The 23125-nt window shown below is 45.2% G+C and overlaps 1 long non-coding RNA gene across 3 annotated transcripts in view; it reads right to left on the reverse strand.

The window, feature by feature from the left end:
• LOC147019475 (uncharacterized) overlaps positions 1 to 18024 on the reverse strand; it is a 45209-nt gene extending 27185 nt beyond the window's left edge. The window contains exons 1-3 of one of the 3 annotated variants that reach the window (XR_015061427.1): positions 17931 to 18024; positions 17073 to 17194; positions 8222 to 8338 (exon numbers count right to left, since the gene is read on the reverse strand). This is a non-coding gene — a long non-coding RNA (uncharacterized LOC147019475). Of the gene's footprint in view, positions 1 to 8221; positions 8339 to 12638; positions 12751 to 17072; positions 17527 to 17930 lie in introns of those variants that run through there. The other 2 variants (XR_015061428.1, XR_015061426.1) reach the window with 2 other exon arrangements.
• Positions 18025 to 23125: the final 5101 nt, after the last annotated feature.

The raw sequence follows: 23125 nt of genomic DNA on the forward strand, positions 1-23125 counted from the left end.
TATATATATATATATATATATATATATATATATATATGCATGTATGTGTTTTTTGCATTAATTGCAAGGACATTAGCACACAATGGACAGATCGACACGGTATATTACATTTCAACCTGGGATTATCAGCTTTGTGAGAAAGGAGTGAAGAAAAAATTGCCAAATGGGATACTCTGAGGTTTCTCCTCATCCATGTTTCATTTCACAATTCCACCCAATTTGAGCAACTTTCAAATCAAACATACGAGATGAACTTTTGGAGTAAAGCTGTTTCTGATGTCCACAGTACACCATTGAATGCTGCAGATATTTAGTTTATCCACATGTAACACGATTAACTGGAACAGCACTCGGTAGAGCGCCCACCTCTGCCAGGCAGAGCAGTTTATGTTTTGTATCCAACTGATAGGGCTGATCTAAATCCAGATCTTCAACACAAATCTAACTAATTCATAGTTGTCACATACCCAACCTGTTCACAAAATTTTGTTATAATCCATCCACAATTTTTTGAAATATCATGCTGTTTATCAGTTTTGGCCCCATCACTCAATTGGTGAAGAATCACTTTAAAAAAATTTAAATCCTCGTATCTGAATCTGGATCCGGATCTTCACCAAAATGGAATCAATTCGGCATCACACACCCAAACTGTCCACAAAACTTCGTCCAAATGCGTCCATAACTTTTTGAGATATCTCTTTCACAGACAATCAGACAGACAGACAGATGTGAGAAAATAACCTATGTCCACCTTCGTTGGCGGAGGTAAAGTCGTAGCAGGCTAAACGCGATGAAATGATAAAAGGAATGAGAAAGTGATTTGAAATAACCGGGGTACAAAGACGGTTATGCCGAAAGCTCATCGGATTACAAACAAAAGACTGAAGAATGAGACATTGATAAGAGTGGTTAGTCACGTGTTTTCTTGCAATTCTAATCTCTAACAATTGTCTGCCTTGCCTTTTCTCCATACGACCCATGGCCTAGGAATCGCACTGGGGATTACTGAGCTTAATAAGTAACCTGGATAGAAGAAACTGCTATCTTCACCTGTCTGGGAATCAGGGTTGGTCCAGCCCAGAATGATATCACTAGGCATGAGTGATGGTAGCTTTCATCGGGTCAAGGAGGCACCATGCCTTCGCCAAAGCCAACAACGGTTTCCCTCGTCTAATGTTTTTCTCCCCAAATTCGTTTAAAATATTGAAAGTGTAAAATGAAGACCACAACGTGGAAAACCGTGTTTGTTTACAGCATTTATGCCTGAAAAACGAACAAACACTTATCCCTTCATCCCTATTTTTGTAACCCCTTAACTGTTTCCTCCCCTCATTTTTATCCTCTTTTCCTGTTTGTCCATTCCCTTGCTTGTTGCGTAGACCTGTTGTTCCACTACTGCTACGGTAAGTACATTGCATGTTTGCCCTCTATTACGTCATTCTTCCATGAGCCTACATTTGGCAGAGAAAATATATACAATTCCTCATAATCTATAATTAAGAAAAAATATATACAATATATACACTAAGTTTAAAAAAATACAATATATATATATATATATATATATATATATATATATATATATATATATATATATATATATATATATATATATATATATATATATAGTTACGAATTTGGAATTCAATTGCACACAACATACAGGTTCCTTTAGTCAGCTATGTCGATAAGTGCATGTTCCCTCGATAGCTTACCTTTCATTGTTTAAATGTTTTGAAATCGATTTGATGCGCTGCGGATTGATTTAATAGTTAGAGAGCGAACAATGGAGACGTCCCTCCCCCTCTTCTGCGAAGAGGAAGAAGAACCCTGCGGTGACGTCAACAACTCCCTCCCACCCGTGTTGAGAAGTAGGGGGAGGGGTGGATCACGAGGGCATGAGTCACGCGGGTGCGGGGGAGGGGGTGCAAAGGATAAAGAGGAGACCCTTTCTTTGTTAGTGTGGGAGTCCCGTGGCAGAGTTTGTGAATAGTCCCGTTCTGAGTCCCGTGTGCAGAGTTCGTGGGTTGAGTCCAGTGGGGTTAGTAAGCTTTTTTGCTTCGGAGAGCGCAGTTGTTCAGCAGGCCATCGGGTCCTGCTTGGCTTGCTTGGCTTGAGGCCTTCGGAAGCTTTTTGCTTTGGGTGGCTCAGTGAGCTTCGGCTGCTGCTTTGTTTTGGAAGGAACTTGAGCTGGTTGTTCGGCTTGAGCTGTGAGTGGAGGCTTCTTCCTCTTCTTCATCTTCCTCTTGGTTCGTGGAGCTTTTCGTTCTCCATTTTGTTTCCCAGCTTGGTGCGACGCATCAGCCTCTTCTTGGAGTTGGATCCTCGGGGAAGCGATGCATCGACAGGAAGGATCGGCGCCTCGCCTCACCGGCACGCGTTGAGAAGCGCGGGAGGATTCGCGGGAGCTCGGGAAGGATCGCGGCTCATGGCGATCTGGATCCAGCTCGTTCTCGCTGGAGCCCGGGTCTGGACAAGTTGAAGACCACACGAGGTGGAAAGGTCCGAGTCAAGCTCTGAGTTTCAGCTCACCTGTCCTTCGAGCTGGACCTCGTGATTAAAGGCCTCAGCCACGTGTGTGTGTGTGTGTGTGTGTGTGTGTGTGTGTGTGTGTGTGTGTGTGTGTGTGTGTGTGTGTGTGTGTGCGTGTGCCTGTGCGTGTGCGTGCGCGTACGTGTGTCCGTGGGCCCGTCTAATAAGTAGGAACTGCTGTTAAGTGTAAATGACTGTACATAATAAGTAGACGGTTGTAGTTCTTGTGTCGTGCTTTTGTTGCTTGTATAATTGCATATGTGTTTTGCCTAATTTAATTGCATACGTGTTTCATTATAATAAATGTCCTTGTCTGAATGTAAACCTGCTCGTTGCATCCATTCCCTCATTGACTGAACATTTCGTGTGTTGGGAGTTAGAAAGCCGTTGGTTTGCCGTAATCGGGGGACATTTGGACCGACGCTTCTCGGCGATTACGCTGCTCGGAATCGCGCACGGACAAGCTCGCCTCGGCGGTTTGTTCCGTATGAGTTCCGTCGAGGGTGGAATACCCCGGTAGTTGGATCACGTGGGTATTTAGGTAAATTGAAGATTGGCAATCGACCCTACCCCACTTGATCTGCCGATTCGTGTATTTCGGTTCTTGTACAAGGACCTGTTGCTCGGAGTTATCCGGGCGGCGATCTATATTCCGGGCGATCGGTCGGGCCGACTCGACTTGCGGCTCTGTTCAGAGCGGTCGGTTGGCGGCTGACCCCCCGGCCCGTAACAATATATATATATATATATATATATATATATATATATATATATATATATATATATATATATATATATATATATATATATATATATATATTGGATCCATCCATCCATCAATTGGGACCATACTCTGCAGAGCGTTAGTGCTGCCTCAGCAGTCTCCTTGGCTATTGGACACAGTCCTGGACAGGTCACCACTCCAACACAGGATACCAGAAAGCAGGTGCTCATTTTGCCAACCTTGGAAGGATGACCAGCAGAATCAAGCCCACCTGGTGTTAACTTAACAGCTGAGCAGGATTTGAAATGAGGATCCTTGGATCCCAAGCCCATTACCTGAACCATTAAGCCAACACCAGGCTTATACAATGTATGTTGACATATAATATATAAAAAATAAAAATATATAATATATTACAATATAATATTACAAAAAAACCTAATATATAATAATATAAAATAAATAAATGTATAATCAACAGATGTTTGGTAGTGCAGAACTTCAATATGGATACAAACAAACAAAGAAACAAACAAACACGACATAATAGTGACCGAAGCATTTCGTGCTGCACTCTTCAGGTTAAAAATCGCAGCAAGTGAAAGAGGGAGTGAAGGCGCGTGCTTTATACGCAGGTCTCGATAAGGTTGACGCTGATTGGGTCAACCGTAATGACGTCACGGTTAATCCGAACGCCCATTGGTCGGCTCATCATCTTCACCTCGAGCTCCCATTGGCTGGAGCAGAGTACGTCGATGATTGACGTTTGCAACCACATCCTGGAGAGAGGGGGGATGGGTTTTCCCAAAGGTCCATTCACCATTTGTTACCGTACTTCCCTTGATCTTTCCATGTTGAAAGAGACACAGAGATCGTACAAATTCCTTTTGACGACATAGTATTGGATCGGTGGTAGGGATGAAGGTTGCTTCCAACATATGTAAATGAAACGAGCTCCGACCTCGGCTCAATATCCTCAACATATCTGCATTGTACTGGTCTGCACAGATAGGTTTGGCAACCAGGTGCTGTGCAATATGAGATGAAGCAGGTACAGTGGGCGGTGGTTGCTGGATATTTCTGCATGCTCGCACTGGTTGTCTTCTAGCCCTCACAATCTTCCTTTGAATCGCCAAGGGGACGTGTTGTTTGATCCGAACAGCCAATCTTCGTGATGCGCGGCCCACGTACCGAGCTTCACATCGGCACTTAAACTCATTGATAACATTGCTGGTTTGTGAGGTGGGTAGCACATCCTTGTTGACTGACGTCAGCAAACGGCGAGAGGTAAAGATTACTAGGGGTTGCACAGCCTGAAACGTGTTGGACACAATATGTTTGGTTTGTACGTCAAACCTTCGTGATGATTGCCCTTTCCAGGGCATCCTGATATCGACTGGACATTTGTCCGGGCCAATCTTCCAATCTTTTGTCGTGTTTAGAAACTTTGCTCGTATCTCTTAACGCTATGCTCAGGATAACCATTCTCACCGAGTATATTCATGATTTTGTCAATTTCAGCAGGAAGATTACAAGGTGAGCAAATCCTCTGTGCTCTGTTAACCAGGATATTGATCAAGGCAATTTTGTTTCTCGTGGAGCTATAGGAATCCCACCGAGTATACTGTCCTATGAAAGTCGGCTTCCGGTAGACGGATGTTGTGAAACCAAGGTTGGATCTATCAACCAACACGTACAAAAACGGTCACGTGTTTGACGATTCCAGCTCCGTGGTAAACTTCAGCGCTGGATGGAGATTGTTGAACCATGACAGGAAATTGTCACATGCCGTCCGAGACTCAAACACAGCAAAAATGTCATCAACGTACCGATAGTATACGATGGGGGAATCGACCCCTTGCCGACCAGTCAGTTTCTGCATTTCATGATAGCCTAAAAAGATATTTGCAAGAGCTGGGCCAATGGGCGTTCGGATTAACCCTGATGTCCTTACGGTTGACCCAATCAGTGTCTACCTTATTGAGACCTGCGTATAAAGCACGCGCCTTCACTTCCTCCTTCACTTGCTGCAATTTTTACCCTGAAGAGTGCAGCACGAAATGCTTCGGTCACAATTATGTCGTATTTGTTTGTATCCATATTAAATATATAATCAACAACTGCTTGAAAAACACAATGTATACCCCTCTCTTTCGCTCACTCCCCCCCCCCCCTTTTTATCCCCGACCCCCTTCATATTCTTGTCAGTGAAGTGACAGGTGGTATTTGCTAGTGTATAATAATTGTATTAAAATAATCAATTATACCTTTTCTTGGTAAACCAACTTTTGGGCCAACTCGTGTTTGGGTCGAAGGAAGCTGAGTCAGAGTAAGTTTTTGCTTTGTCTGCTGAGTCAAAGCTCATGGAAAAGCTAGAACACCAAACATATCAGAATGCAACAGGACAAAAGGAAGAGTGGAGAGAGGGAGGGAAACATTAATAGTGGAGTTGAGGGACAAAATATAGGGAGACTTGGACAAACAATGGGTGTGGGGAGGAATGAGGAGGAGAAGAGGATACATAGGGGGGACAAGATGGAAACAGAAGGAAACTCTCAGGAAGGAAAAACTGGAAATGTGGAAGGAGGAGGAGGAGGAGGGGGAGTTAACGAGGTTAGAAGGATCATGGTTTTGGATGGACGACGATCTGAGATGTTGGTGAATAGCTGCGTTGAAGACGTGGAGGAAAGGACGAGATTGAAGAGAATGTGGAAGGTGGTTCCACAGGTGATAAATAACGTTGATCAAATGAGTGGAGGTGAGCAGTCATCCTGGATTTAGGTAGTTTCATCAGAAGGGGGTTGATGATGGACCGTGTGCGCGCTGCTGAAACCTGGGGGAGGACAAAGTACGGAAAGAGCAGAGGGTGCAAGACCAGAAAGGAGGCGGTAGAACACAGAGAGACCACCGTCCTGTCGGTGATGATGAAGTGATAGACCAAAAGACTCAGTTTCATTGCAGGAGAGTTTAATTAATTTGAAGGCCTTCGTTTCCATGGTGTCAAGTCACCCCTTTTCCATGAGAGAAAATTTGGCACTGGCCTCGCTCAGACCATCTTATATTACTTTCCAATTTTGAAATCAAATTGTGCCCTTTTAACCGACAGGGCTTTGACAAAGTCGTCAGAGACCCCGAGAGAAACAGCCATCACCTCAAAACCCGGAACTAGAAATCAAACAAGTACTGCTCTCCCCTCCGGGCTGGTGCTCCTGCCTCTCACCTTTCTCGGCTTCACCCTGTGAAAACCAAGGCATTTAAGATCATTGGTATCTTCCATGGTAAGGCTGAGTCTTTGGGCCTCTTACTCTCTCTCTCACCGCAGGCAGGATGGTGGTCTTTTTGTCTTATACCATCTCCTCTCCGGTCTTGCCCCCCTGCTCTGTCTGCGATATGTCCCCCCTCCCCCCATATTTATCCAGGGCGCTCAAGGTCCACCAGCAAACCTCTTCTGGTAAAACTACCAAAAGCATGAACCACTGCTCACCTTCACTCTTTCATTCCTCTTTTTCCCGCCTTTGAAATAAACTCCCACACTCTCTTCAATCCCATTTTTCTCTCCAGGTCTTCAAAACAGCTGTTCACCACCACCTCTTCTCTTCCCCCATCCAAAACCAGGATCTTTTCTACCCCCGTTAATCTCCCCCAAACCAACCTTCAAATTACCTGCCTTACTTCCCGAAAGTTCCCTTTCATGTGAGGTCCTGAAAGTCCCTGTAATGTCCATCTTGTATACCCCCGTGTTCCCTGTCCCATCCCTCTCCCATCTACAGATCTCCGAATGTCTCTGTTCCCCTCTGTTTTGTCCTTCCCTCTCCCGCCCCTCTTGTGTCCTGCCCCCCCCCCTTGTTGTGTGTTGTGTGTTAGCTCCCATACGAGTCTCGACCATGTATGCAAATTATTTTTTTAATTCCCCGTATTATTTCCCAATACACAGAGAGTAGAAACCCCATTTGTTGATAAAGAATTGTCCACAACTGATGATACCTGACCTGATAAATTAAATGGAGATAAACTCGGCCTAACTGGGCCTTGTATGGCTCGGCCCAATATTCCCACATTGTAAAAAGAGTGAGAGTCTGAAATTATCAATCAGGTCCGACACACAACTCTCAAGTCGACTTGGACTTTTATTGGTGGCAGATCGATTTGATGGGAGCTGGGATTAAAATATTTGAAATAATCCAGATTTTTGAAGGTAACTTTTGACTTTTGAAGGTAACTGAGATTCGAACAAACAAATAAGAAAATAATTGTCTTCAGAATTTTACCTGATAACTTGTTTTGCAGCTATGGCATATCGAGAAAACTAAACGAGAATCATCATCATCATCATCATCATCATCATCATCATCATCATCATCATCATCATCATCATCATCATCATCATCATCATCATCATCATCGTCATATACTCTTAAACTTTGGGTTGGCTTCTGGTTAAGGTGGCTGGCTTGAAATCTTCGGGTCTTGAGTTTGAGCCCCTGTCACCCTGTTAAAAGTCAACACCAGGTGGGTTGACTAAGCCTGTCATCTTTCTGAGGTTGGCAAAATGAGTACCAGAAGGTACAGAAGGAAACAGAAGGCATTGCATCAGCGGCACAGGTGCACAAAATAATAATACCATTGGTGGGGAGGGGGGGGGGTAGAAAAATTTATTTTTCCACCTGGCCTCGTTACACCCTCCTGCACAGTGGTCCTGTGAAGAGGTTTCCTTGTTTCAGGACGAGGTGATGATTTGCCAGTTTTTCCTCTTCTTTTCCTCAGTTGCCCTTCACATTTACTGTTGTGACTCGAAGCCTTGTTTGTGCGAATTTCAATAAACAAATAAAAACTCTTTACATAGTGGCATTGCTGCCAAATCACCCTCTTGGCAAGAGTTATTCTCGGTGTTTTGACATCGCCTTCCCAGCAATCAGTTAGAGCAGCAATTTTGAATTTATTCAGGGTGTGGAGAGAACTCACCTCCTCCACAAAAGACAGTGGAATATTTGACATCCACCAACGACCAGTGCCTGCAGATGGGACATCCATGTTCATACCCATCTGAGAGACTGCACACACCTTGATGTTTCACCCTACCTGCAAAACATCAGAGCGACGGTCTATAGCTGGGCCAAGATTTGAACCTCGGATAGACAGCTCAAATATACATGTGCATACCTCTAAGGTGTCTAAGCTATCCTGTGACCCACTCCATAATTAGTGCAATCTCAATAAGTGGACTTGTAGACTAACTTGTAGACTTGTAGACTCAATAAGTAGACTTGTAGACTAACTTGTAGACTCAATAAGTAGACTAACACATCCCTCGCACATCCTTAGCACATCAATAGCATGAAATATTAACCGCTTGTCCGATCGATGCAAAACTTTAAACATGGGAGAGACTCACCATGGAGAATATTTTATTGATAACTCTGATGTCATAGGTCACATGGTATGGCAGCCATATTCGATTAAACTAAAAAATATCGGAAATTTTCTCCAAAAGCACTCAAAGAAAAGTAAATTAAACTTGGCAAATGTCATGGGGTATATAGTAGGGTGATGATGATGATGATGATGATGATGATGATGATGATGATGATGTCATCGGTGAAGTGATATTCCAGCCACAATTGGTTGAATCAAAATCAGGTCAGGTCAGGTATGGGAGCATGTGCCAGAACAGCGCGTCGCTGCGTCCACTTTCCGCCGGTACTCCAGGGGCCTCCGTCTGGCCATCCCCCAGGCAGATGCCAGGCCCATCCCCATCTCCTTGAGATGATGGTCAACCTGCTGCAACCATGAGGCACGTGGTCGGCCCACTGGCCTCCTCCACTCATGAGACTCCCTCGCTGAGAGAATCTGGTGAGCAGGATCAGCGTCAGGAAAACGAGCCACATGTCCATACAGCCGCAGCTGACGCTCACGGACTATGCAGGTAACAAATCTCATCCGAGTCTCTCTCAGCAACCGCTCGTTGGACACAAAATCCGACCAGCGATAGCCAAGGATTCTCCGAAGAGACCTGGTACCAAAGGAATTAAGTCTCCGTCTCAGATCCTTGGTCAAAGTCCAAGTCTCGCACCCATAGAGCAAGACTGGAAGTACCAAGGACCTGAAGACTCGGACTTTCGTCCTCCCGCACAGGTACCGGCAGCGCCACACCCCATGATCCAGTGAATCCATGACTCCCCAGGCCCGACCCAGACGTCTATTGACCTCCGGCTCACAACCTGCGGAGACATGAATATCACTGCCAAGGTAAGTGAATCTATCCACGACCTCAACATCCTCACCACAAACAGACACAGACAGGACAGCAGCATCCAAGATGTCACCGAAAGCCTGGATCTTTGTTTTGACCCAAGAAATCCGTAATCCCAACGGCTCCGACTCCTCATTCAGCACCTCGAGGGCCCCCAAGAGGATGTCTAAAGTCTCCGCAAAGATGACTGCATCATCTGCAAAATCAAGGTCCGAGATCTTGACATTGCCAAACGATGCACCGCAACTTGATCTCTCCGACATCCTCCCAAAAATCCAGTCCATACAAGTGCTGAAAAGTGTGGGGGCAAGTACACATCCCTGACGAACTCCAGTAACAACTGGAAATAAGTCAGAGGCGGTACCACCACACTTCACAGCACTCTCAGTACCAGAGTAGAGTTCAGACATCAGATCGATCAGTTTCGGTGGCACCCCACGAAGACCAAGAATCCTCCAGAGGACATCCCGATTCACTGAATCGAACGCTTTACAGAGATCAACATAGGCTGCAAGCAGCCCCTGCCGAAACTCTCGTCTGCGTTCAGTGAGGACACGAAGAGCAAGGATACGGTCAATCGTTGACCTCTTTGGTGTAAAGCCTGACTGCTCTGGACGCTGGTGCTCAAGCAGATGGTGGCGAACCCTATCAAGAATTATCCGAGCAAAGACCTTGCCCGGCACTGAGAGCAGCGTCACCCCTCGGTAGTTGTTGCAGTCTTGGCGATCACCCTTCCCTTTCCAGAGAGGGACAACAAGGCCCCTCTTCCAGTCAGTTGGGATGATGCCTGTGTTCCAGGCAGAGCACAAAACTGCATGCAACGACGCGAGTGCAGCATTTCCACCAGCCTTGAGAAGTTCAGCATGGATGCCACAGATCCCTGGAGCTTTGCCCCGTTTCAACTGGTTCACCGCAGCCCGTGTTTCCACAAGCGATGGTGGACCACAGTTGATTCGAGGGTCAGCAACAGGGATTGTAACACCCTTGACGTCCAACTCGACAGCTGGGCGATCAGCCTGGTACAACCGCTCAAAGTAACCGGCCCAGCGGGCCTTCACTTCAGACTCCTCTGTCAAGAGCCTACCACTCTCTGCTCGAACTGCAGTGCTCCGAGGGATGGGCTTGGATGAACGTAATGCGCGAATTCCCCTGTAAGCGGGACGAGAATCACCTGTCCACAGGTGATGCTCTACCCCCTCACAGATTCCTCGCACATAGGCCTCCTTGTCCACCCTCAGTGCACGTACAGTTTTACGCCTCAGCTCCCTGAACAGCTCAGCTCTGCCATTCAGCCTGGCCCTGCGACTCTGGTCAATGGTATCCAGTGTCCCTTGAGAGACAAAATTCTTCTTTGCCCTGCGGTGAACTCCAAGGCATCCACCGGCAACATCAAGGACGGTGGTCTTGAAGGTGCTCCACAACTCTTCAGGACCCCCAAAGCACCCAGACCCCCAAGTGTCCACTCAGCCTGTTCGCAAACTCCTCAGCTACTCTCTCATCCCTGAGCTTGGCAACATCCAGCCTAGGCTGGGATGGTACCATTCTCCAGGATTTAAGGTGCAGCTTTAGAGTTGCTACAACAAGCCTGTGGTCAGTATTGAGGAACTGAGCACTCCGGTAGACCCTGCAGTTCTGGATCATCCTCCAACGACCGTCAATGAGGACATGGTCAATCTCCTTTGCCACACCGCCAGCGTTGGAATACCAAGTCCAGCGATGAGCTTGCGGGCGCTGAAACCATGAACCAGCCACCCTAAGTCCATGACTTCTTGCAAAGTCAAGGAACTTAGTGCTATTCTGGTTCATAGTTCCTGACCCATGGGGACCAACACACACCTTATAACCATCCCTATCAGTTCCAGTCGATGCATTGAAATCCCCCAAGACTAGAAGTGTATCTCGTCTGGGGCACTGTCACAATCAAAATCATTATCAAAAAAAAATCTGGAACTTCATGTATCTGAGTGAATAATTAAATTTATGATGTCATCGGTCACGTGGTCTGGCGACCACATTGGACTGAAAATAAAAATGTAAAACATCTTCTTCTCCAGAAGCGCTTAACAGATCAATGCAAACCTTCATATGTATGATCGATGAGCCATGGGGAATATAGAAGTAGTTTGGTTTTTTTTTTGTCATATTCGCCTTCATTGATGCAATTTTGCCTTAATGTGCACAAATGTGGTCGTTAGATGTCCTCATAATCAATCAATAGTTAATAAAGCTATGGATAATGGCAATGCATGTGACATAACAGGGTGCAAGGATGATGCGGGTATATGGGTCATAATAGCAGTGGGCCTTAAACGTAGCATGTTCAGTTAACCATTATTGTTCACTGATATACTTTTTGTTCAGAATGAGTGCGCAAGGTGAGACTATGTGCTCTACCGAGTGCCGTTCTAGTTTTTTTTAATATTATTGTTATGAGCCGTGAATGTAGAGCAGGGTCTTGTCCAGACTGTCTTCCACCATCCTCCGAAGTTGGGTCACAATTTGGAGTGCAAATATCAAATGACATGATTTTACCCCCATCTTACAAATACTGGCTATTCCATATCCAATATATTGCTGAAATTTGATTAAATTGATAAACTATCAAGATTCCAATTATCAAAAATAAAATCAAGATCAAATATTGTGAATCCATATAAATTAATTTGAATATAAAAAAAAAACAATTCACCATAGATCCGTGACCAAAAGGCCGGTCATGTGACATCAAACAAGACAGGCGGTTTATGAGAGTATGACGTTTGTTGACATTCACAAAAACAAATATTATGTATCTGTAACTTGATTAAAATTTAGTAACATTATTTGCATCCAAAGTAAATGAGATTGGATGGTTTGCCAAAATAAATAAATTATTCTGGTGTTTTGTCCGGCTCACATGTTGTTTGTTATATTATGTGGAATAAATATGGTAAACATTACTGTCGAGTATTTGAAGAAGTGCGTTAAATGACACTGTATTACATTGATTTAAATTAAATATCCCATGTTGAGCTATGATGTGGCTTAAAGTTTAGGATCTTAGGGTCCAAGCTCCAGCCATGCCAAAACAACACCAGGAGGGTTGGTTGACTCAACCTGTCATTCTTCATAGGTCAGCAAAATGAGTACCGGCTTGCTGGGAAGAGTGAACCGGTCAGGTGTCCCGTGTCGGATTGGTGACCTGTCCTGGAAGGTGCCCCCGAGCCAATGAAACTGCCTCTGCAGTCGCAGCCTGATGTGCCTGATGATGCAAGGAGGATCACCTGTCATCTCAAGCTGACTGATAGAATATATATATATATATATATATATATATATATATATATATATATATATATATATATATATATATATATATATATATATATATATATATATATATATATGTATATATATATATATATATATATTGTTACGGCTGTGGAAATTCGCAGAGCACCACAAAGGGTCCTTAGTTCAGTTATGCTGATAAGTCCGTGTTCAGTTAGATTTCCCCACCGTTGTCTAGTGGGAATTATTTGTGTCACCCAGGCTGTGATCTTTGAGTTAGCCGTTTTTATTTTACTATCGTTATTTTGGACCAACCGCCATTACTACCACCACAAAGCGCCACCAACCACAACAACCACGATCACCACAACCACCTTCTCGTCAACCGCCAACATCCCCACAGACAACGAACAGCCGCCTTCACAGCAACCACCTTAACCACCACCGCCCAACCACACCACCCTCACTACCACCACAAACACCAGCCACACCACCCTCCCGACCACCACAAACGCCAGCCACACCACCATCAAGACCACCACAAAACGCCAGACACACCACCATAACGCCAACCACACCACCACCACATTTCCACCTCAGCACGGTAGCGAGAAGCATGGCATTCATCGGGGGAGAACGGACGATGGCCTCACCCCTCCCCCCAACGACAAACAGGTGCGGAAAAAACGAAAGCTATGGCAAAGGCTAAAGAAAGGCCCCAATTCGGCGAAGAAAACGCTCTGCTTCTGGAAGCTTCGCGCGCGTGCTGGAAGGGAAGGGCAAGGGGAGGGGCAAGGGCCATGGAGATAAAAGCGAACGCTGAACGCAGCGAAGTGTGTGTGTGTCGTCGAGTAGAATCGAGTGGTGGGTCGTCGAGGAGAAGTGAGTGAAGAGGCGAGTGGAAGTCAGTTGGTGGAGGTCTGGGCTCGTGTGAGAGTGTGGAGTTGTGGGCAGCCGCGCTGGAGCCTGGGGTCCCCACAGTCGGTGAGGAGCTGGAGAGGGTCCAAGAGGGACGCCCAAGCAAGTCACCACGAGGGTGGAGGTAACCTGCGGCGGCCTCTTGGAGTTCCTTCGGTCAACCAAGCTCCTTGGACATAAAGACCCGAAGGGGTCCAGTCGGACCCCCTTGTCTTTAAGGGGGTCTTTTCCTTGCTTTTATTTGTGTGGAAGTTGTGGCGCCATGTCCCGTTAAGTAGAGAAACTGTTAAGTGACTGTACATGATTAATTATAGAGGGTTGTAGCGCTTCGCCTTGCTTGCGTCTTTTGTCTCGTCCCGCATTCATCACAAATCAACTGCATGCGTGTTTCACCAATTCATTGCATGATTGTTTGTATACATGTAAAATAATAAATGTACTTATTTTAATGTGAACCTGTTCGTCGTGTCATTTTCCCTGTTGAAACGCCATATTGCATTTCGGAATGGTAGCGGGCTTTTTGATAGCCGACAAAAGAATCGGGTCCAGCGAGGTCTCGCGATAATACCCCGCTCGGTTATCCCAGAACGGAACGAACCGCTTAAGCGGTTCGTGTTCGAGCAGACCTCGCTGAAGGCCTGGTCACACCTTGACGTTTTAGCCAGCGATGGCAACGTATTAAAATGTATCTAAAACGCTGGCTAACGTTGAACTTTTAATTTTTTTTTTTAAGATTCGGACGTATTCATAGCGACTTGGTCTTATGTATAACGCATTGGTAACGGACACAGAACGTTTCGTTGTGTTATAGATAACTTATACCAATGAATGCTGAACCTGTTGTCGGCCTACACAACCGATGCCCAACGATAGTCTAACTTAGGCATAGCGCATTGCACGCATCGCCGACGATGTCGTGACGTAGCCTATTAAAAGGCTGATGCACAACGATTCGAATCATAACTGCCGTAGAAATGGAAGTGTCAACATCGCGGTCACACCTTGGCGATCTTGCCAGCATATGCCGACCGAAGAAAAATGTGTCGAAAACGTTGGGGCACGTCAAATACGGTATGAGTAAGTTTGGTATACGTGAGTAGAACGCTAAGTACGCTATCATACGTCGTAGTAAGTAGAGTACGTCAAGAAATTTTAAACATGTTCAAAATTTTACGACGTACTCGGCGTATGACACACGTTCCGCATGCGATGGGGATAAGTTGTAGACACGATATGCGGACGCTTACACACGTCCACAAAGGCTACTTATAAGCTAGTCATAAGTCGAAACACGACGCGGTAATGTCTTTTTTACGCGAAACTTATTTCTAACTTATGTTTGACGTGCTTTGAACCAATTCTTTACGTAGTCCCAACACACATCGACGTATGTAGATGTATTCCAATGACGTCTTCCGGTCGACAAAAAAAAAAAAATTAACGTGTTTCTAGCTTACAACTGCCATATAAAGACGTGTTCCCAGCGGTTTTGGGAATTGGTATATAAAAATGCTGCTCATAAAAGGGGAACCCAACAGTGTTTTCGAGTCCTTTTTGAGTCGATGTCCATGTCAGCAGTATCAGTATCAGTATCAGTATCAGTATTAGTATTAGTAGTAGTTTGTTCATGTTAGCAGTAGTAGGTGAGTGTGAGGGGAGGGTGAGGGTTATGATGGATCGTCCTTGCGTTTAACGATTTAACGATTTAAATGATAAACTCAACGATTTAAATGGCTGCATCTCCACTATTGAGAGTAGACGCTTGCGCTCAACAATTGGATTTTTTTTACACTCAACGACTTTTAAACGGTACCACTCAACTATTTTCATTGTTTGCAATGAACGATTTAAATTGCTGTCACTCGCCTTTGTTTTTTGACGCTGGGGTTTTGAAATTTGAAGCGTTTCTTCTGAACGTGTTAAAACGCTCAAACTCGACTATTTTAAATAGACGCTGCCGATGGACAATTGGAATCATAGCCAAGCTAGACACCGAAGTGTGAACATCCTCGTCATGCCGAAGAAAAGTTTGAAGAATGCTGCAAATAAGTGTCCTGGCCGTGGCTGTGGACGCTGACGCAAGGACGATCCATTATACCGACGTCTTTCAGCCTATGAGTAACTTAAAAGTAACGTCTGTCGATGTGTGGCAACGATCGCGTAACGTGCCAACAACACGTTAATCATAGGTTAGAAATAAGTTTCAGGTACGCTAAACATTACCTCGGCGTGTCTCAACTTATGATTAACTTACAAGTAGCATGTGTTGACGTCTGTCAACGATCGCAGACCGTGCATACAACTTGTGGCCAGCGTTGCGGAACGTGTGAGTCATACGCCGGCATACGTCGTGAAATTTAAAGCATGAAAAAATTTGAGGACAACCAAAAAGTACAACGTTTAAAGCCAACGTACAACGACGTATGGCAGTGTTTTTCAGCGTGCTCTCAATGTTATCAAAACTTACCCATAACGTATTCAATGTGTGCCAGCGTTTTAGAAAAAAAATTGAAAAATCGGCATACGTTGGCTAAAACGTCAAGGTGTGACCATGCCTTTAGCTACGGTCTCTCGGTAGGCTGCTCGCACGAATAATTAGGTATATCGACAATTCGGCGATTTACCCTGTCGCGCGCGGGTAGAATATTGACTCGGCCGTGGTGTGCGCTTGGAACACATCCGTGACTGGTTTTCGGCGTTGTTCCGGAAAGTCACGACTGAATTGTCTGTCCGGTGGGCGTACGGCCGCGATTCGGCCAAAAAGCGGCTGTCCGCACGCCTGCGGGCAGAGAATTCGTAACAAAATATATATATATATATATATATATATATATATATATATATATATATATATATATATATATATATATATATATATATATATATATATATATATACGATACCCGTGTGCATGCACGGGATAGCAGTACAACATAGCTGGTAGCAGACGACAGACCGTACACGGGGAATGACAAAAATACGCATTGTGCAAAATGCAAGTGGTACTATGGAACGCCAAGACTTCCCAAACATTGTCGGCATGTCCGCTAAGTGCCACAGCAATTTCATAGGTATCGTGTGACGGCGAGCTGAGTTTTTAGTGTGCAAGCTTGGTATTATAATAGAGATATAATAATAGATTATTATTAATTTCATGTACAAGTACACTATTATAGATTATAAAAACAAAACCGTTGGTGTTAAATGGACTACTGTGAGTATTAAAACATTCTAACCCCTCCCCGTATGGATTAACAAAGCACGAAAACAAATACTGATGAAGTGAAATAAGTTCACAGTTAATAATTTTTGGAATTGGTTTTTAAAACTAAACTTTCTTGGCAAAATCAATAACTGAAAAAATAAATTAATTACCCTTGCCAATTCCATGACTCAGCTTAGGAGGGATGTTCACATGTCTGTTCCGAGAACTCCTGGGTCTCCCTTTCCAGAGGTCACGCATTGGGCGTCCAATTCCATGAAAAAGCCTGGAATGTCTACCACAGAGGGGTGAGAGGGACAGAGGGAGGGGGAAAAGAGGAAGGAGGATGGGAGAAAAGGACGGGAAAAGAAAGAGGAAGGTGATGGAGAGAGGAGGGATGAGGAGAGAGAGAGAGAGAGAGAGAGAGAGAGAGAGAGAGAGAGAGAGAGAGAGAGAGAGAGAGAGAGAGAGAGAGAGAGAGAAAGAGAGAGAGAGAGAGAGAGAGAGAGAGAGAGAGAGAGAGAGAGAGAGAGAGAGAGAGAGAGAGAGAGAGAGAGAGAGAGAGAGAGAGAGAGAGAGAGAGAGAGAGAGAGAGAGAGAGAGAGAAAAAGAAAAAGAAAAAGATATGCGAGAGAAAGATCTGAAGAATTCCTTTAACTTATTGAGTATCTGAGTTAATAGCTATCCTGGTCAACAGCTGAACAATGTGGCAATCCCCACCATGGGAAATATTTCAACCATTTTAGCAAAGAACCAGAATCTCTCCGAATGGAGGGTTTGGGGGTGGGGGGAGGAGGGTGGGGCGGTTAAGTCTCTGAAGGTGATTCAATCGGGTAGAGAAGAACATGAAAACAGAGGGAGAAAGGGACAGTGTAAGAGAGATAATATGTTGAAAGGAACGAAACGAGGGGGAGATTTGCCCCAAACCCCAAACCCCGAGCCCCGCGTTTGAGCAGCTGAGGAAGCTCATGCCCGCCACTCGCGAGTTGCCTAAAAGTCCGCTCAAGGCGAGAAGCGATTAAAGTCATTACCAGCTAATTATAACACTGAGATGTGACAGGCAGGGTGGTGTGGGGAGGGTGCTGGACCGGTGGTGGCGAGGCGGACATCCTACGGAGTGAGAAGAACGTGCTGCAGGGGAGAGTTGTGTGAGGCGGACACGTTGAGGGTGGAGGGGTGTCGTGGGCGGACTCGATGTCCGCTTTGCCGCGGACATGAGAAATGGACGAAGCAAGCGAAGACCTCTCGTGAAACAACAGTGCTTCAGTGCAGGACGACCGGGCCAGAGTTTAGGCGGAATGTGACGCCCGGGTGCGAGGCAGTAAACAGGGCGACAGCTCTGCGCCTTATAGGCTTGTGTCGTCTCCATCAATGCCGTGCAGTCAAGAGGCTTGAGAAGCCTCTCGGTGCTTGAAGGAGCTTCCATTGCCCTCCAAGGTCCAACTGGAACCAATGCAGATCTTCGATGTGATCGCCGAGACCTCTGCGGCTGGATCACACCTCGTCAGGGTTAATCTGATACCTCGGGGCGGCTCGTTCTGAAGGAGAATACCTGGATCGATACTTACCATGGAACCTGTATGACGTTTCTATTGAGTCGAAGGGTCATGGAGGTTACAGCTCGGTTACGAACCGGGAGATCGAGGACATTGGGATATGTTGGTGTCAAGAGATGTTTAATGCACAGACGTTCTCGTTAAACACACCAATAGCTTCAAATCGTTCAATGGCATCACAACATGAATACGACTTGTCAAAACACACACACACACACACACACACACACACACACACACACACACACACACACACACACACACACACACACACACACACACACACAAACACACTACACTATACCATGTGAAAACGAACAATATAAAAACATCCCTGATTAATGTATCTTTGATCTCTCCAACTGTGTTCAACCTTCTCGTTCTTGACTCCGTCATGGCCGCCCCATCATAACGTGAAACGTGTGTTGTGTTCTCTTGACAATGTTCAGCTTGGATGGGAACGTTTGCCTTTACCTAAGTCTACATTTCCCTCTCGCTGCTCGTGTTCGTGATTTGTAGTCTTTTCCGATCTACACAACTTGAAATCCTTTAAATATCTCGATAGAACCTGCAGGACATTTCGGTTTCTTCATCAGGAACTTTTAAAACATGGGCTTTCACGAAATCCCCGACATGTATCGCAAGCGATCTTCAAGTCATGGGGTCCATACGAGGTTCTGATCATTTAATGCAGCTGAGACTATGGGCCTACCTCTAACACATCACAGACAGGTCAGTGGTCTCTCTGTCCTCTACCACCTCCTCACTGGTCTTGTACCCTCTACTCTTTCCATGTTTCAAACCCCCACTACTCCCCTCCCCCTGCACCAGGTTTCTGTCGGGCTCACACAGTCCACCGTCAACCACATTCTGGTGAAACTACCTAAATCCAGGATCAGTGCTCACCTCCACTCTTTTTTTCCTGTCTGTGGAGCCAGCTTCCACGTTCTCTTGAATCTCATTATTCCCTCCAGATCTTCAAGACAGCTGTTCACCACCATCTCAGATCATCCCCAACCCAAACCATGATATTTTATACCCCTGTTATCCCTGATATCCAAACTCACCTCCTTCCAAATTTTCAGTTTTTTCCTTCTTGAGATTTTGTTTCTGTTTCCATCTTGTCCATCCCCTGTGTCCTACCCCACCCCTAATTCCTCCTCACATCCTTTATTTGTCCAAGTCTTCCTCTATTTTGTCCCTCGACCACAATGTTGGTGTTTCCACCCCGATCTTTCTGCTGTTGATCCTTTTGTTCTATTACATCTTGATCCGCTCTCTTGTCGATCTCCTCCAAAACCTTGACATTCTTACAAACCTTCAAACACTCCCAAATGTGATAATAACTTCGTTTGAGGACCTTTGAACAGGCTTGCCATTTCTCATATTATTTCACAATTAACGGTTTTTGAAATGTCTCGTGCACAAGCCAAGTTGCTGAAGTGGTTGCCATGGCCACATAATTCAGCCAATCACAGCCGTGATCTAATCAGGTTGAGATAATGTCATGAGGAATAGATATCTGTAATATGATGGATAAATGTTCAACGATTTTGAAATATCGAGGACACAAATGTACATGGACAGATGATGGGTCGGACAGTCGGACGGAGCTCGTGTTAATGTCCCCGTCTACAACCTCTTTAGAGGGATGGGGGACAACAATGTAATTATTTAATTCATAGTGAGAGTATGAATACAATGTTTGACTCAAAAGTTAACCATGAGAACAAACATACCTGGAAATCTAAACCTGCTGCTTCAGTTCACCCCAGTAAGAAGACCTGCCTCATCTCAATGCGACAGGTGTTGGTACCCTCACCATGCCTGCCAAGTGTGGGTTAGGGAGAGTGAGTGGCCATGGGAGTGGACCCCACAGCACCCAGTGAATCCACAATGAACACTTTTTAGGTTTTCCCTTGATGGTCTATTCCATGAATGAGGGAATGTGCAGTCATTTGGTCTCTTCGTGTACATCCCATACCATCGAGCGATCTGCGCTCTTCTTATTATTCGTTTGGCATACACTGGTCAACATGTTGGCCTAGTGTTGAAAAATCAATTGGTGGTTGGATACAACTTTTTCCTTTGTCCAAAAGGAGCCGCGTAACATTGGCACACCTTGCAGAGACTTCTCTCTCCCTGGACCCTCACCAAGCTGCGCTCCGCAGTCCGGCCTGTACTTTGACCTTTTTCGACCAATGATCATGTTGTCTCTTTTCCTCTCGTCAAGATAAATGACCTCCCCAAAACCACGTGTCCCTCCCAAGTGGGTGAAAGGCATTTACCCATTGGTTTGGAGATAGAACATGGTTCGATTTCACTGTGGCACATCCATTTTTTTTTTTCTGCACGGTGCACCGGACACATTTGTAGCACGCAACAATAATAATCATGTTGCATGCAACGCGTTTTTTTTCTCTCTCTCTCCCTCTCTCTTTATGAGCTCGAGTCGCGTTGAAGAGCAAGCTGATGGAGGGTAGGAACGGACAGTCTGGTAGTGTGGCAACAGTTGGACACAATAAGCAAGGGAATGAACAACCAGGTAAACAGGTAGATGGGAGAGGTAAAGAGCATGGGAGGGAGTGCTGCAACGTGCAAGTAAGAGAACTAGGCTAGGCAGGATCAATGGGGGTTAAAAGAAGACTGTGTGCAAGGATGGGGGATGACATGGTGCACCACCTGCTTGAAGACCAAGAGGGAAAAGTGGGATCGACCGGCCTGCCTCGGGAAGGTGGTGGAGAGTGTATGCTCACCTTGGTCACCAACAAACAAACACACCGAACAGATGGATTTTCCTCGAACTTAGGAAACAATGGCACGGTGTTTACGAGCCTTGCAGAGCCTATTGTGATGCTCCACCATTGTATGATAATGACGACACCATATTTTATGATCAAGACAACACATAGTTTACCAAACTCGAATTTACATTCATTAAATTGATTAATTTATTTCACTCACATCAAAAGAAAGACAACACCCGAATGAAGGCATGTCAGATATCACCCTGGAGGTACACACACACTCACCTCTGAGCTGTCGAGCCTGGGTTTGAATCTCAAACCAGCTACAAACCGTCATCCTGGTCTCTACCAGCACCAGTTGGTTGATGTTAAAGATCCCATGGTGTCCTTTTTGAAGAGTAGGTGAGCTATTGCTGGCACCCTACCCTGAACATACATGAAGGATCAAGGTCCCAGTGAGAGTATTTTGCCCGAAACTTTATTTTCTCAAGTTTGTGGCACTTTCGGCTCGTAGGTATTGTCTCTCATCGGTTTTGTTCCTAATTGGCAAGGTGTATCCTGGAAACAAGTCTTGTGAAACACTCATGATGGGGGAACCACACCACCTTTGGAAGACCACTCACTGCTGCAGAGGATTCAGCTCATTCCCTCGTTACACATGCTTGTACCCTCGAGTCCCGATCGGCACATGTGAGGAGCAATTGCTTCTGAGTGACAATGGATGCTTTCCCTTCACTCATTTGATGTCTGCTAAAGCGACTACAATTATTTGTTTATTTTCTTTCCACGTGGTCTAAAGTCAGGGGTGGAGTTGCTACACAAATGATGTACACACATCCATACAGACAGAGACACCAGACAACACAGGACCTGACTTCAGACACGGGCAACCTCTGACCTTTGTGGAAGTGCCAGAACATGCCCGGGCGTTCTCGGTAACGGCTCCACCAAGTTATGACGTCAATTTTCTCTCTGCAGGTCAGCGGGGTAAATAAGGAGAAATGCCCCCTCCATGCTACCCCATGTGGTGTACCCTTTATCGCTAAATGTTGAGCACCAAGGTGAGGAAGCAACATGTGGACCATTTTTCAAGTCTTTGGCATGACTCGGCCAAGTCATAGTGAAGCCATGTCGACGTCGCACACTCAGAGCGGACGCTCTAACAAACAATTCCACTTTCACAATCAGCTGTAAAATATCCATTCCTTGCCATTTACTGGCAACTGATCCATGAGTCGTCATGTTGTCCATTTGAAGAGTTTTATCAATGAAGTCGAATTTTTTTTACTGGATTAATCATGTCGACTTACTTCGACACTTGATGTCATCAATATATTTTGGTTTTGTGACACTTAATGTGCGAACAATTCAAGTGAACTCATAAAAAGTGAAACGAAGGTTTCCTTGCACTACCAATTTGATATCTACATTGATGTTTAAGATAACTTCCTCTAATTGTGGGGGGAAATGATCGCAGGGCAACTCAAGTGACCTCATAGAGATGCTTACCGTGACGTCATGACGTTGATGACGTGTCATGGGTAAGTCTGCTGTCCGACTTGAAAGGTCACAAGCTGACAATAACATCGTTATATTAGTATGTAGTTGTTTAAGAACAATTACAACCTTGTAAGTGAAAATAATCTGTTTTATTTCTCTCCCTCCATCTTATCTGCGCAAGGCCGTGACCTAACTACACAGTACGTTCTGATAAACCCAATTGTAACTCTGTCACTCACTCAATGAAGACCTTAATTCCAGTTCTGCTGTATATTTGGAGATACTCATGTTCAGGGTTGCAATTAGTAGAGTAAGTTGAAGCAAGATTGTCATGGGCCAGAAAAGGTGGAGGCAAGATGCCCCTCCCCCCACTTCACTGTTGATCTTCTGTCCTGGTGACGGGGTTCAGTACCCTGAATGTCT

The sequence above is a fragment of the Eptatretus burgeri genome, chromosome 9 (genome assembly GCF_056783735.1).
Source record: "Eptatretus burgeri isolate ZD-2024b chromosome 9, Ebu_testis_v1, whole genome shotgun sequence".
NCBI lineage: Eukaryota > Metazoa > Chordata > Myxini > Myxiniformes > Myxinidae > Eptatretus > Eptatretus burgeri.